General features: G+C 46.6%; 1 long non-coding RNA gene and 1 other non-coding gene across 3 annotated transcripts; both read left to right on the top strand.

Moving 5' to 3' along the window:
- Positions 1-1,172: 1,172 nt before the first annotated feature.
- On the top strand, positions 1,173-6,075 carry LOC147654990 (uncharacterized). 2 transcript variants are annotated; one of them, XR_015281245.1, is made up of 4 exons: positions 1,181-1,299; positions 3,204-4,112; positions 4,967-5,104; positions 5,616-6,075. It is a non-coding gene; the product is annotated as an uncharacterized LOC147654990 (long non-coding RNA). The 2 variants fall into 2 exon arrangements; XR_015281242.1 differs by lacking the exons at positions 4,967-5,104; positions 5,616-6,075 and having other exon boundaries at positions 1,173-1,299; positions 3,204-4,457.
- Positions 6,076-12,775: 6,700 nt separating this feature from the next.
- Positions 12,776-12,862, top strand: TRNASTOP-UCA (transfer RNA opal suppressor (anticodon UCA)). Its single transcript has one exon. It is a non-coding gene; the product is annotated as a tRNA-Sec (tRNA).
- The last annotated feature ends 657 nt before the right edge of the window (positions 12,863-13,519 follow it).

Here is a 13,519-nt window from a genome sequence, read left to right as displayed (position 1 = left end):
GTCCCCCAACCAAAATGGGATTTTGGTCAGTAAATCATGAAACAATAGGAGGATTTTTCACTTACAGTATTCAGCTCTGTCCCTATGCTTGCTAGAGATGGGCTCACACAAAATGCTAAGATTCAAGCCTTCATGAGCATCAAGGGAATTCAGATCCAGATTAGACAATGCTTGGATGCTTTGGTGATTGGCACCTTAGAAATTACATAGATAGAGAGAGCACACTGGAAATAGATGGGGCTTTGCAGCTTTGGCTCTTCTCTGCTAGTTATAATTATTCAAGATGATGTTTCACATCACATTCAAGCTCCAGTGCAGATAGCAGTGGCAGAGAACGAGATCTCTGCCACCTAGGAGAGGATGATGTGGATATGACAATGTTCAAAGTCACTGGGCTCTGCCACGCTGTATTATTTAAGCCCAGTAACCATATTTAGTAACCAGCCCCTGAGGCACTGAGAGAAAAACAGAGCTTCCAGAGCTCCTTCTCTGCAGTCCTATTGGCTTTCTCCCTTAAAGGAGCTAGCTTTTCTCTTCCTCCCTCAGCCCCACCAGCCAGGCCTGACCTCCTTCTTTGTTCCCACAGAAACAATGGAGTGCCTTGCACAGGTGTAACACATGACCAAGCTGTCATACACAGTGTGAAGCCTTGGGAGCCCAGTGCAGAGGTACCTGGGTGGGGAAAATGAACCATCCTAGCTCTAGGCATTCAGGATGTAGGGCACAGAGGTTTAATCTGTGCAGTGAGATATGAGCTCAGGTATAGACAAGACAACCCTACAGTCAATGCTCAGCCTGTCTGGACCACTGGCTTCTTCCCAGCTGTAGTTTTGTATTCAATATCTGTGTGTCCTACTGCTACCCACTCTGCCCAGAACTGGCTCTCACCTTTGCGGGAGCTTTACAGCTCCATCTAAATCTGTGCATAAACATGCCTGCTGGTAAAGTGTGTGGACAGAACATACAAACAGGTTCAGACTTGTGCTTGGGTGAAGACCTCTCCTTGTCTCCCTTAGCCACCAAGTGCTGCAGATGATGGGAAGAGGTGAGCACAGCTCTAACTCTCACCAGCTCTAGTCTCCCTTCAACAGCAGAGGTTTGTTGCTGCTCTACAATGTCACAATGCCAAACAATAGCACTTGTTAATCAATGTTCAAAAGGACTAAAGCCAAGGGAGACTGGGAGGCCTGGGCAGACTCTCTGCCAGCATCTCGGACTGTAGGTCAGCAGTCCTATGTTCAGTGAGCAGGTGCTGTGCCACCTTTGACTGCCCAATTTGATGGGAGTGCCCCAGTCCATGTGAGTAGCCAAGCTCTCTGGAGCTATCTAAGGGAAGGAGAGGTTGAACAGAGTAAATATTTAACCAGTGCTGTGTCAAATGCAAACACACATCCACCGTGGTGTTTGTCATCACAGGGCCCTGATCTTGTATGTACATTTGAGGCACCACAGCTTAACTCCCCACTGATTCTAGCAGAGCTGGCTTGAGAGATGCAGAATTTACCTTGGCATGTGAAGCAGTCATTTCAGTAAAACCCAAGCTCAGCCTCGGGGAGCCATGAAATAGTGTTGAGACCTGCTGGAACTGTAGGTGACTCCTGCCACCACGGCTATTAACTGTAAGGCGTATCCTCTCTACCCCAGCAATCGGACGCCACTGCCTCTTTAAACTGTCTGCTGTCTCTTAGATCCCTCCCTGGCATTCTGCCCAGAGCCCCAGAAGCAGAGTCAGAGACTGGTGTTTACAAACAGTCTTTTAAGCCATGTGTGGAATGAGAAAAAGGAGCAAGCCCAGCTGAATGGTCCTGGGAGGAGCAGATCTCATCAGAGCTTGCACGGAATGGCTTCCAGAGCCATCTTTCTTCACCTAGAAGAAAGCTCTTCATATAGTTCTGTCTGAGCTGCAAGGACAGGGAGCAATGGCAGTAGTAAGGCAGCTCTCCAGGTAGTCTGGACTCCTGCCAGATGCATCTCCTGTGAGCTGGGCCTCTCAGGCTGTTACCATGCCATCATAAAGACCGACTCTGCAAGGAAAGGAAGATTTTGAGGTTGTATGGATGGTAACAGCTAGTCCACAGGGCATGAAATCTCTGCCATCTTGTGCCATTCCCAGGCGCCAAATTGTGGGTATTCAGGATTGTTTGGGCTTTTTGATTTCTGTAGTGGTGGTGTTGCAATTCTCAGCCTGACCAAACTCAAAAATGGGTTATTTATCACATATCTCGAATGCCATGACACATATGGCCTATTGCACCAGCACCCCTAAGCTGCCCCTACCCCACAGCCATTTTATCTGTAAACCACAAGCTCTTTCCCAGTACTCCTATTGTTCAAGTGACCACCAGAGCCTATACCAGCACTGGCCTCTGGCAGATTGTCCCGGCAAGGAGGCGACACCCAGTACAAACTGAATTCTTCTCTTTCTGTGAGCCCCTGTGCCCAGTCAGCTATTCTCTCCACCACACAGACTCCCAACAAGATGCTGCAAGTCTGTGCCAGCAAGGATGGCTGTACTGGCTATCATGTGGACATCAATCCTTGGAGAGCTGTCCTCATCCAATACAGGAGACCAGATGCCTATCAGCTGCTTTATTCAAGTTCTCTTTGAGGTCTTTTTTCACCCCCTCTTGAGGGAGAAACTCTCCAGCAGTGCTGTTGTGGGAGATGTTATTCTGCCAGAACTTTTAAAACAGTTGTCCATTGGGACATAGTATAGTGGAAAAACAGTCATTTAATTCTGGTGTGATCACTTCAATTTTCAACCCTCCCTCCCTCCCTCCCTCCCTCCCTCCCTCCCTCCCTCCCTCCCTCCCTCCCTCCCTCCCTCCCTCCCTCCCTCCCTCCCTCCCTCCCTCCCTCCCTCCCTCCCTCCCATCCACTGGAAATTAGCTTGCTCGATTCAGTTGCAAGCTCTTTGCAGCAAAGATGAGAGGGCTGTGTTGTGTCCTGTGATAGGACAGCTGCCCAGTGCTCCTCACTGCTTCAAACTAGTGGCAAAGTGTGCAAAGCCAGCATGTGGCCTTCTCTTGGGAAGGGATGTGACTCCCCAGCCTTTTCTGTGGTCCCACATGGAAACACAACTGTAAAAATAAAAATAACAATTCTGGTGAGAGCACAGCAAAGACTTTCAGTGGCTGTGACTAACATTAAACCACTCGGCAAAGCGCTTCTCACTCTTATTCTCTGCCTTTCCTGCTCTTCAGGAACCTCAGGAGGGGCATACTGGAATCCTTGTCTGGAAAAGAGGAGGACAAACAACATGTAGATGCCTAGCCTGAGATTTCCCACAGCTATTGCTCAGACCAGGCAGACAAGACCCACATGCAGCAGCTCCAAAAGCAACTTACAGGAAGGGAAAGGAGGGAGATTGTTTGTGTGAAATCTGTACATCAGGACTGGCTGAGGGCAGCCCAGACCTCTGTTTCCCTGGAAGTAGAAGCAAGGCCTGGGGTTTTGCCAGCAGCCTGCTGCCACTCAGCCTGCGCTTATGGTAGTAGGATTCGTCTGCAGCAGCAGATATCCAGTCAGAGGAGATTTTCAGGATGGGTTGCTTAGCAGGGAGGGAAGGGGTGAGTGGATATAGATGAGGATAAACCTGTAATGTTCCTCAATGCAGTACAGAAGCAGCCTCAGATTTCCTCCTAGGGCTCAAATTTACCTTGGCAGAGCTCTTATCTGTGCTCAGCCACTCTTGCACACAGGGGAAGAGCCACTGCTGTATAGTGCACCAGGCCCTTCCTGGGACTGGAGGCTCCACTCTTTCTCTGCCCTAGACTGATGTGGTTACAGCCTTCCTCGGGGCTGAGGTGTTGGCAGCTGAAAGCCACAGAAGACACGTGGATGCAGCAGATCCAGACAGAAAGAAGTTGTGCTCTAATACAGGCAAGATGAGGCAGTTGCTGGTAGGGGAAACTACTTAGGGGTTAGAAATTTGCTGATTTCCTTTATACAGAAGCAGGCTCAGGAGAGAAAACCCTTGTCAAGTAGTTGAGCTCTGTCCTGTCTCCTCTATGCCACAAAGCATGTGCCACTGGTGTAGACCCTTCATTAGATGGCTACACTGGCCATGGCCTATCATCAGCTGCTGAGCACCAGCCTTTCTTCCCAGCCAGGTACCCTCACAACAATGCTAAACTCCCTGAGAAGGAGGGAGCAGGGGAATAGCACTCTTAATGCAATCTGCCCTATAAATCATGACCTCAATATTGTTTGCAATTAAATCCAAAAGCAGGAAGAAGATCATCCTCTTAATATTTTTTGTGGGCAGTCAATAACTAACCTCTGGGACCCAGCTGCTTACGAGAGAGAAAATTTCTGAAAGACAGCAATAAAGAGGACGTGGGTGCAGGGGGAGGAGGAAGGCGGGGAGGGGGAGAGGAGGGATACGTATGTCACAGCTTACCTCAGAGCCAGAATTAGAAGCTCGGAAAAAAAAATAAAATCACAGCAGGAAATAATGTGTGGCTTAAAATAGCAACATCAAATGGGAGCGAGAATGGGGAGTGGGTGGCATTTGAGGTTGCTGCTCTGTTCCTCCCTCAATGGCAGGGTGATTAATATGTCTACGCTACTTGTGTTTATGTAACAAAGGGCACTAAAGGCCAAAGCTGCATTTTCACTAACACTGCAGGGGAGTCTGAATCTTTTCATCTCCCCATAACATTAAAAGGGAGGATCTGCATTTGTGCTTCCTGCCTCAGAAACCAAAAAAACATTCTTAAAAAATCTGTGCTTCAGCCCTGCACACGCAGTTACATTTCCACAGCTTGGCATGGTGGCACAGAGACCTTTAAAGCTTTGAAGACATTCCTGCTGTCTTTCATGGCTCCCCACTGAAAAAGCCTGTTCCCAGAGAACACCTGTAAATGTGTTTGGGCTGTCTCTGGCTGGAGGCTGCACTGTAATAGCAGGCAAGGTACTACTACATGTTACTACACATTTTTGTGCTCATTCTCTGTATTTGCAGTGAATCATAGATCTCCGAGATGGGTCATACAGTCCATTTCCTTGCCAGCACAGGATTGTTCCCAGTCATGTACTTAAGACCTTCACGTTTCTCTTGGGAGACAGTGATTCAGACTGATCACTCTTCTCTTCATGCATTGTATCCTGATAAGTGCATTAAAAACTTGAAAGCGCTCGTGTTTTGATAAGAAAGGGATGTTGTTCTTGGCTGCACCAAGAACTGTTCAACCCACCACATCACTGTTCACTGATGAGTGGCTGCCAGATGTATCACACTTGTTTTTTAGACTCCTCTGGACTAATAAGCAATGCAGAGGTCTGCATGGAACTTGAAGTGAAAAGTGGGAAAGCATTCCAAGGTGTGCAGGAGGCTTGTGTCTCAGCTGGCCACATTCAGCACCCCCCACTCATCTGAAAGGCCATGTGCTGCCAGAATTCCCCCTTCTCAGTGTCTGATCTCCTCAGAGAGCAAAAGCAAGGGCAAAGATCTTTCTCCACCTCTACACACACACAAGCTTCCCGCCGCTCCAGTTACTACTATCAAAATACCTGCTTGCAAGTTTCTATACATGCAAATAGCTTAAGATCAAGTTAGTAGTGTGATAAAACCTCTGCTGCACAGGTCTGATCCTGATATTCCTTGACATCAGCAAATATCTTTGATGTAAGTTGGGCCATGCTGCTGTCAGAGGAAGGAGAATCTGGCCCAGATCTAATGCAAATCTTCCCACAGGCAAGCAGAGCAGCACGATTTGTTTAAACATGGCATTCTGGTGGCTGCAAACAGAGATCACTCCCAGCAACTCCATCAACATGTATAATATCCTGCTAGTTAAATCCAGCCATGGTAAATATCCCCACCATGTTATCCCTCCAAGCAAATATAGTACCTGCATGGAAGAAATTCCTCAGAATGTTTCCTGTCTGGAGCTGAAGCTTGCCAGGGACTGAATTTCCTGTGAGGCTACAGTTGGGAATGCAAAGCAAAGAAGCTAAGAAGAAAATGAGATACGTATTTGGACTTGCTTTACACAGATCCTCCTAAGCAAGCACATTTCCTGCAGCCCCCTCCTGCCCCCCCCCCAAATTATATAAAAATTGATTTTCAAATATGGGCTATGTTATTTTTCATTAAGCATTCTTATTTTTACCCCACTGCCTCCCTCTCTACTCATTTTTTTCCAGCTACAATTCTGTGACTTACACATCCTGAAAATGAAAGAGGTTGTTTTTGCCAATAGGAAAGTGCTATGCATCCTTTAAACCATCTGGAAATGGATTTTTTATTCTTCCCCTCTCCCAGCCACACATGCACGTGCACACACACAACCAAGTCTTTGTCTCTTGGAATCATTTCCCACACCAAAGCTGATGGCCATGAAAAGAATTCAATAAAAAAAGTTCCACAGGCATTAAGAGGCCGGGAGAGAATAAACAGGGTGACTTCCTGGGCACTTGTTCTCATCCAAAATGCCACCTCATGAGGAAGTGATGAATGCAATGGAGCATATGGTTCACTTGTTAAAGATTAGGTGATGTAGTTTAAGGCTCTTGTGGTTTTGTCCTGGCTCTGCTACAAATCTCCTTTGTCACTAAAAGCAAGTTGCCTACCTACTCAGTGCCTCAGCCCGTCCTACTGAAAATAGGGATACACTTTCTAATTTTGTGTGATGATCAATGTGTTCATGTTTGTAACGTGAGCTGATCTCCAGAGATGAAAGAAGTAATCTAAAGTGGAAATTGCCATAACTCTGTGCTGAGTCTAATACAGTCAAGCAGGACACTTTGGGAGCCAGAGACTAGACTTGATCATCCCTTGCCCAGAGGCAAATGTTAAGTGAGCCATGTCACTATGCTATTCAGATGACTGCAGGTCTGCAGGAAGAAGCAAAGAGCCAGAGCCACACTGACTGGTACAAGCATGCTTATAGTGTCCAGCTGAGAATGAGTAACAGCTGCTTGCTCATCATCCTGATTTCTGTCACTACTAGTATTTCTGAATGCTGAAGTGTCCCAATGCTGTGACTCAGGGCTGTGAGTCATGGGGCTCTATGTCTCTACCGCATGGAATCACTCACTTGCTATCTGATGAGATTGCAGAAATCACAGATCATCTTGGGTCTCTTACAGTGGTAAGTCTTAAAAATATAGACAGATATTTACAAACACAGAATAAAGTCATTCTGTCTACAGGGGATTTGTAGTAAAGCTCAATTTCACATACACATCCTACCCAATAAATCTAGGAAAAAAAAAAATCTTTTTTTCCTTCTGCGGACATTTAATTCCTATATCTCCAAAGCTCTAGCAAATCTGGGCTAAACAGGATGCAGTGCAGGTAGCATTCAACCTTTTGCTTCCCCTGCTTTTGCCAGACACATTTTAGACCTGAAATTCTGACATTGTGGCAATACAACACGTTTTTGGCTTTGCATCTGCCTGTCCTAACCTCAGTGCTAGGCCCAGCACTGCTAGGGCTGCAGTGGGAGCCCTCTCTGAGTTGGCTGTCAAGACTTCAGAGAAGATACCAAAAAACTCCTGAGGCATCATAAGATCTGTGTTGACCACATACAACACGGCAGACAATTTTCTCATCTACAGACTGCAACACCAACCAGCTATACATTCCGGAGCTCACCTTCAATTTCCATAAATTCTCTACTGATACAGGCGCAGCTGAAATGGCCAGCACTTCCTTTTGAGATGAGAGAGCAGGGGCTCACCTCAGTGCTGACCTCATCATCTGGGAACCTCCTGTGCTGTCCACCCATACCACACTTAATCAATGAAGCAGAGTCCCGACACTGACAAGACTGGGATTGCTGATACTCCTCTAGTGGCAGCACAGTTTGTGCTGGCAACAGAGTGTTTCTCTTGGGATATGCCTCTCCCAGAATTAATTAAACCAGGCCTGTTTTTGCAAAAAATCTCTTCAGCAAGATGTTTTACTGGTGTAAAGATGTGTAAAGAATCACTCTCCTCACAGCCAGTCTGAATCCATTCCACAAAAGTAGGAATGTAAAAGACTGTATTGGCAATCTCCCCAAAGAAGTGGGCTTCTGTGTGCTGGGACAGGGTGAGTGCACTTGTATGTCTGAACTAATGCAGACAACCAATGAGATCCATACTAGGAATGCAAACACAATGCTCTTGAGCACAGGGATTCCCAAGTGATAGGAAGTGACTTCAGCACACCAGTTCCTCTATTCCCGTAATTCTCTGTGGGTTTGCCAACAATCCTTATCGTCCTTGCTGAGAAAGGAGAGCTTTGCTAACTGATTACATCCTCATTTCCTTACTGTGGTCAGTCAGTTGCTGCATGCCAGAAACAGCTGGTACAATTGATAGGTAAGCACACGTCTTGATGGATCTCTGCTCTAACCACATCCATGCCTGTGGCTACAAGACAAGTTCTAAAAAAGAGTGAAACAACATACAGCAGTTTTGTTACTAGTATTAGTTTTCTAGAAACACTAATCCAGGTAATACTGACTTTTTCTGTATTTCCTACAAAATACTGTAGGTCTCCATGAAGGGAGCCAGGATGGTCTAACCCTCCCCATCAGGCCCCCAATGCAGGACATCCCACAGCTCAACAACCCCTGCAGACAAAGCACTTCAAATGCTGGACCAAGAAGATGCAGGCCTCAAGACCCCAACTTATCAGGCCCCCTGAGATACCATCTCTAAACAATGATCCATGCCCTGCACTAACACAGGATCGAGTCTAACACCACTATCTGAGACTAGCCAAGAAACGTGCAAGATTGGGCTCTTTAAGGAGAAGCATGAATGCATTTGGAATTTTACCCCATTTTGATTAATGCTCTCTGCACCTTGAGTTCACCATTTTTTGATAACCTGAAGGCACTCTTCAAATGCAATAGCACAGTTAAGTAATAAAATGCCTCAGGATCACAACTACTCCAAACACACTGCCCTCTTTTAAGCAGCACTTCATGACAAAAGTCATCTCAGGCCAAATTTCTCTTCAGTTTGAGTCACAGGAGTGTCATCAGAGATGGAGTTAGCTCAGTTTGTTAAGTGAGTAGAAGATGGCAAATTTTATTTTGGCTTTTGTCTTTTCTTTATTTCTTTTTCTGTTCTAGTTCCTAGAATCTGGTATGTAGAAGTGGCCCTTCCCTTGCTGTGAGCTCATGCTTTGAGGTGGGCAGAAACGTTCAAATAGCATCTTCTTTGACCTTTCTGATACTGAGTTGCTTGTTGTTGATTTTTTTTTAAATTTCTGAGAAGCTCCCATAAGCCTCTGTCCCCCCCATCTCCTGAACTGCATCTGCTGCATCCAACAACAGTACCTCTGGAGGGCAGCGTGACTCTCACAGTGAGGACATCACAGTCTTAATTTGTTCCAGCCTGTTTCACACTGACATTTTAGCACTGACGTCATCAGCTGCTGAAATTTCATTTCTGCTGCTAAGAATAACAGCCCTCTTCATCCCCCACCTTGCACCAAATTATTATTTTAATACTGTAGGGAGCTAAGCTTATCTTTTCTGACACAAATCAGGTTCTGGTGGTTAAAAGAAGTAGTAAGAGCAAAGAATCGTAAATGCTTTTATGTTCTGTCAGCCTAGGACAGAAAAAAAACAAACAAACAAAAAAAAAAGTGTACTGCTAAGTTGCAGGAGTGCTATAAAAATGAACTAGAAAAGCAGACTGATTTGTTTTAAAGCTTCTTTGTCAGACAGTCCTAGGCATTGTGAATTGCTTAAATAACCTAGGCTATGATGAGCCCCAGAAGTCCCTTACAGTGCCCCTTCCAAATTCTCCAAGGCTTTGTACCTTGAATATTTGCTTATACTGGTGCAATGTGAGCATAAAGTACTGCAAAATCAGAATTTCCCATTGACTTTACGGCCTGAACCAAATCCCATCGATTTCTGTGGGAGGGTTTCTATTAACTTGAATGGGCATTGAATCAAACCTAAATTGGCAGTGCTCTGCACCCATTTGGCACAGTGTAGTTCTCTGCATAAGGTAGAGAGTCGGTCCAAAGACACTCAGAAATGCTTTAATTAGGAGCATTATTGAGGAGAGCAAGGTCTTCCATCATTAAGCTGATAAACAGAATTTATTCTATACTTTTAATAGGAAAGAGTCAGATTTTCAAAGACACTTGGTCTAAATATGAAGCTGAATGCTTACAGTATTTCCAGTAAATGTTTTAAGGTAAATCAGATGCTGAGAAGCCTCTCAAATCAACAGGTCTCTACACTTCTATGCTTTCAGAAATCCTAAGAGCTACCAACTGGTCTTTCTTGTAGGCATATAAATCTAATCAGAAGTTGTTATGAAATGGCCATTACCTGCAGCCAGCAGCCAGTTAATTTCACCAGTTCCTGGTCGGGCCTGGGCCCTTATGGACGCAGTGAGCAGCACCTGCATTAACTGCACCAAATACTGCCTACAGGTACACACCCCTGATGCTCCCCCATTCCTCATGGAATGAGAATGGCACCTCTGTCAGGCACAATAAGTCGTCCACAGTCCCTTCTGGGCAGGGGTGACAAAGGCCTCTAAAAACCAGATACACAGTGGTCCTCGAAATGTTATTTTCTACCCCTGCTAGGGAAGTCAGTGGCTAGTACAGCTTCTGTTCCAGAAGCAGACATGAACCTAGACAGACCAACATCCAGTCAAGGAGAAAATTCTCACAACTGCTTTGTTACTGCTTCCCCTGAAGTCCAGCATCATTTCCTATGTTGCTGCTGACCCTCTCAGGCACCTTCCTCTACTGCTTAATCTTTAGCAACTGCTGTCTTCATTATCTCTGCATCTCCCTTTACTGCAGAATAAGGGAAGTTTTAGGAGCTGGCATTTCTGATGGATCCTTTGGCTACTCGGTTGGAGTTATTTTGTCTGGCTATTATTTTTAATTTGGACTTGAGTGTTTGGCATAGTCTTTTTCTGGAAAGTACAGGGAGATTGATGATAAGACATAAGAGAAAGACATCCCTGCTTAAGAATGCTGGAGGCTGCAAGAGAGAGAAGATGAAAGCAGCATTCTCACACTAAAAAGCCTTCTCATGAAGTGCTGCTGGGAAAGAGATCCAGAAAAGGTTGATGCCAGAGAGGAAAACAAAGAGAAAGTGAAAGTGGTGTCAAAGCCGAGCCTCGAACACGAAGTACAGAAGCTGTGAATGTCTGCTCCGACCCCTGGCAGCCATTCTTGTTCGGCCTGAATCGGTCAGCAAGGGCACATGCCGATGGGCTGATAGCAGCATATCTCTGAGCTGACGTGCCTCTTCCGGCAGACATGAGGATGGGCTTGGCTGGAAGCCTGAGGGATAGCTGCGGACACCTGATTTCCTCGGCCCCTGTGCTAATCACTTCCGCTCTTCCTCCCCATAACTAATTTCCCTCCACCCTCGTCCCATGCACACCCCCAGATCCTCACCCCGTACATTTTTATGTACAAAAGACACTCGTTAAATTACGACACCTGCTACCGGGATAAGTATCAGGTAAAGAGATAGGAATGTACTGAGGAATGTGGCTCCTACAAACCAAGGAAAGAGAAAAATTCCTATCCTGCATTGTCAGGCACAGAAGCAGCTCTCAAACCATCTCCTGATAAGAGCCCTGCTTCTGAGTTGGGGTGCTCTTAAAAAAAACACATTTAAGTTGCTAAAGTCACTCACTGCAAACAGTGAGTCTGAAATATGCTCATGTCTGTCTGGGGAGTCAGCGGGCCAGGGCACACCTGAGCTGATTCAGCTCCAAGAGGGTAAGCCATGACTTGGAGACATGCACTGAAGGCAAAGCTGTGCCCAGCAGCATTCCTGCGTGAGTGGGAGTGGTACTGCCCCACCATATACTTTTTCATTTTTTTGCTAACATCTACAAAACTGCTCCCAAATTCAGGCTGTGGCTGTGGTTCTGTTCAGTGCCATTTTTACTGTGATGCTGCTCCACTGAGTACTAGTTTTGAGTCTAAGCTTCCCCAGGGCGAGCAAGGCGGGAATGGGCCTACGGGGTTTTTTGTTGCTTACACCAAAAAGAATTATCTAATTAAAAATCATTGGAAACCACGTGCATTTGCAGAAATGGCTCTGCTTCAGAGGAATCTCTCGAGGGAAGTGAGTAATTCTTCAAGGGTTTATGAAAATAGCCTGTATAGTTACACTCGCTGGGATAAAATTACAAGTGTTTTCAATCCTCATACTTGAAGGCAATAAGTTGATCCTCAGCTGGGGGGCCAGGGAGGAATTTCCTCCCAGAGGATATTATTGTTCTGAGATATATCTCATGGGAGATTCACATCCTCCAGAGTATCTGGCATTAGCCACTGGAAGGAAAAAAAAAAAAAAAAAAAAAAAAAGAACCGAACTCCTCGCACCACACCTCGGGGCCCGGACCGCCCCCGTTGTTGCACAAGCTGCCCTGTCCGATGTTGTTGTAAGGGTCCCTGGAGGTCCGGGAAGGGCGCGGGGCAAGCCCGCTCCTTCTGGGAAGCGCCGTGACTCACCCGCCGTGCCGAGCCCGCCCCGGAACGCCTCGGAGAGAAGCCCAGCCCCGCCCCGCCCCGCCCCGCCCCGCCCCGCCCCCCCCTCGGGGACAGCCAATCAGCGCCCCTTAATTTGCATGAGCGCCCGAGGGCTTCTGGGATAGCGACGGGGGTCGCCTCGGCTCCCCCTCCCGCCATTCCCACGCCCTCTACGCCATACCGGCCGTATTCCCGTTGGGAAAAAGTGGACTGCCCATACCTGAGGCAAACATCCCTCGCCATTACCTAGGGGTAAAAGAGATGGCGTAACTCATATAAGGCGCCATATAGATGTTTCCAATCGCCCGGATGACCCTCAGTGGTCTGGGGTGCAGGCTTCAAACCTGTAGCTGTCTAGCGACAGAGTGGTTCAATTCCACCTTTCGGGCGGGGGGCGTCCGGCGGTGCTGGTCGTTTTTATTCTGGGAGACGACTGGCATTGCCGAGTGACTGGCATTGCCGAGTCTGGCAGTCCTAAGGGCAGAGGGCAGCACCAGCCACGCTATCCCGAAGTGTCACGGCACAAGGAGCACGTTTCACTTACTGTTCTTCCACTTTTTTGTATGGCAGTGGACTGCTGAAATGGCAGTGTGCCAGGTGCAGCCGAAGGACAATTCAGATTTTAATTGGATCTTCCTGCTAAGCAGATCTTTGTAAAACTCTGTCACGTGTCCTACAAGAACAGAAAAGAAGTAAATAACAGAAGTAATTTTCTAGATCTGCTCCATATTGACGATAACCCATCTCCCACCCACGCTGCAACAAAGATGCTTCACTTCAGCAGTAAGCATGGGTGCTAATAATGTCACCCAGCCCCATGAAAAATAAAGGTTAGCGTCAAGCTAAAAAACATATTCTTCAAGCAGAAGGCGTTTATTTTGTGATATCCTCTTGCGACAGCTCTCCAGTTGATGGGTTTGTGGAGCCTCTAGTTAGGATAAGACCCCAACCACCTGCAATGCAGAGGACAGTGAGGATTGGAAGAGCATTTTCACATTATCTCCTGGCCCCACATGCCAGAAGGGCAATTCTGCCTGGTGAATTATG

The sequence above is a fragment of the Cyanistes caeruleus genome, chromosome 2, assembly GCF_971803275.1.
Source record: "Cyanistes caeruleus chromosome 2, bCyaCae1.hap1.1, whole genome shotgun sequence".
Lineage (NCBI taxonomy): Eukaryota > Metazoa > Chordata > Aves > Passeriformes > Paridae > Cyanistes > Cyanistes caeruleus.
Note: the sequence above shows the minus strand (reverse complement) of the source record. Positions and strands in the feature narration are given on the sequence as shown.